Source organism: Apis dorsata, unplaced genomic scaffold (assembly GCF_000469605.1).
Source record: "Apis dorsata unplaced genomic scaffold, Apis dorsata 1.3 scaffold_65, whole genome shotgun sequence".
Lineage (NCBI taxonomy): Eukaryota > Metazoa > Arthropoda > Insecta > Hymenoptera > Apidae > Apis > Apis dorsata.
In genome coordinates, this window is record NW_006263364.1 from 100805 (window position 1) to 103716 (window position 2912).

General features: G+C 27.7%; 1 protein-coding gene across 1 annotated transcript in view; it reads left to right on the top strand.

The window, feature by feature from the left end:
• LOC102671106 (MATH and LRR domain-containing protein PFE0570w-like) overlaps positions 1–2912 on the top strand; it is a 66207-nt gene that overhangs the window by 42944 nt on the left and 20351 nt on the right. The gene's annotated exons all lie outside the window — the stretch shown is intronic.

A 2912-nucleotide genomic window follows, 5' to 3' on the forward strand; every position in this document is an offset into this window, starting at 1 on the left:
TATATATATAAGTTAAAATAACTTTTGTGATACGGAAATATGTGTACGAATATTTAAGTACAGTTGATGGAAGTGTTGTAATAAGATCATAAGATTTGATTTAGTATTAATCCTCTATAACATTTTGTAATTTGGAATTCAATAACCATGTATTACGTATAAAATATTTCTTATTATATTCTTGTATCTTATAAATATATTACAATAATGATATTAAGTAATTTGTTTATATCATTTATTGGTTTTAAGATTTCAAACCAAAACTTTGTAATCAGTTAATTATTTTTTTTTTTTTTTATAAATAAACAAGTTATGGAGGGTTAATAATCGAAGTTCGAGTTTTGCTCAGGATGTATAATGTCAACATAGAGTTATTTCTTTTTTAATAGTATGTTTAAAAAAATTTTGTATATATAGTTTAGAAAACAAGTTCTATAAATACGTTATTTTTAATATATATAGAATAATACATGTACGTAGAAATTACAATTTTGTAATGCTGCATCCACATATAATTTCGTAATTCTAAATGGCAACTGTATGGCTTTTTTTTTATGAAAATAAGTGAAAATATAGTTAGAAATTACTTGAAAAACAATTAATATAATATCTAGAGTTATTAGATTGTCTTTTCACACCAGAAATTTACTATAAAGCATAAGTAAATAAAAAGATTATCATTTTTTTTTTAGAAATATTTAAAATAAAAATTAAAATTAATGAAAAATACAGAGTTCAATTTAATATTCCAGAAATTTTGAATATGATCAATTTTGCCTTATAATACTGAGTCATAACAGTCGTATAGATTATCACTTAAGAGAGAGTTATTTTATGCAATATAAATACAAGGAGGTTGAAGTTAGTTTTAATTCAATGTTAATTGCTTTATATCACTATTAGATATCATCAAATACAAATTAAAGACAATGTTTCAATATTTTGCATCTGCCAAGATTTTATAGCAGTAAATAACTTATGCTCGCTTAAATAAGTATATATACTAAAAAGATGGCAAGGCAAAAGGTTAATATTTTAATTTCTAATCTTTTACCGCAGAAGAATTCCATTTATCTGAATGCGTCACATGGACAAATAGTTCATATAAATGGAGTTCATTTATAAACACAGGTTCTCCTTATTATCTACAATTTTTATCTATAAATAATAAAAATTCATCGTTTTGGATAAATACAATTAGTAGGATTTCAGTTAATCAGGCATTAATCGAAATCTTATTTCAATTGGTGGAGTTCAGATAAATAAAATTCTACTGTATAATGCTTCCATCAACTATACTTCGTATAATTATGGTGTAATGCATATAAATGGGAATAAAAATAATTCTATTAAAGAAAAAACGTGTACGTACGATTTAACTCTTGAAAAGGCGGATAATAGACTGCCTGGATACATTTGGACCCATAATAACAATATATAATCTGCATTTTAAATAATTTTTATTATATTTGCTTTCTATACTTCTTACTGTAAATTAAACAATTATTATTCATTGTTATTAATCGAACAGGTTATTGAAAGTTTAATGTGCGGGCGGCCCAAAAGTACCCCAGGCACCGCCCAACGAGGGTTAAATTAAATGATCCGATATCTAGGGGAGTGATGAAAGGATTAATAGAAAAAAAAAAAATAATAAAAAATAAAAGGAAACAAAAAAAAAAAATAAAAAAAATGAAGAATGCAAATAAAAAAGAACGAGAGAACGCGAGAAAAAGAAAAGAGGGCCGAGATTGAAAAGAGCACAATTGATCGTAGCAATACTACAGAGGCTGTACATGATATTTTTTAGTCCGAGGTAGGTAGTTCCTACCTTCGAAATTGAATCGAGGCACTCGATCAAAAGGAAACTTACAATTTAATCCATCATTGAAAAATAATGGATAAGTTCATAGAAAACAAGAGAACGAGAAAGCAGATAAAAGAAAACGGAAAAAAAAAAAAAAAAAAAAATATAAAAGAAGACAATTGTCAAGTTAAGTTCTTCAAGCAGAAACAACTTCTATTGTTGTATTTCGTTCGTTTTTCCTCATATTGCGCGATTTTGCGAACCGTGTATATTCTCTTTCTAACTGTCCGATGCGATTTCCTTTTTTTTTCCACGTTTACATTGCTGAAAATCGATTTTGTTGTCGCGAGCTATTCAAGAGGGCCTTCACCCTCTCGACGTATCGATACACAACGTACTATTGGTCGTCGAATTCGGTCGTCTGAACGCCGATCGTTTTTGCTCTTTTTACTGTCCGTTTTGCTGTATTTTGTATTGTTCGTGCGCGATCGTTTTTTTAAACGCTTGCTCAATTCCCGATAGTATTTTTGGACGACGTTTTACGAAATAAGAGAAAAATACAACAAAAACGCGTTTATTTTTCTCTCGGGTAGTGTGTGTGTACGCGTTGATATGTTCAAGCGAATATAATAGCAAAGATTTTCCCTCTTTTCTTCTTTCTTTTTATTTTATTTTATTTTTTCTCATTTTCTTATTTAAAATGTCGTCCAGATAAGAGAATTTGGAAATGCACAAAGGAAACGATGTTTCGTTGAAGCAACAATATGATAATAACTGTTACATTATTCTTCGATAATTATATAGCGTTTAAAAATCGTCCTTTTGCGTATCGCATTTTCACGTTCGTCCAATTTCATTGCTGACGACTAGAAAAAAAAAAAAAAAGAATCTAATTTTTTTATCAAAGACATTTGTCTATTTTCGTTAATCTAAAAAAAACGCAGCACTAAGAACGCGCAATCTTTGTTTCCAAGACAAAAAATAGAAGAAAAAAAAATATATATACGTACGAATCTTTTCAAGCAGAGTGTTTTTTCAACTGTACTGTGTTCATTCCGTTTGATTTTTTTTTTTTTTTTTTTAATCAATTTTATCTTTTATGATA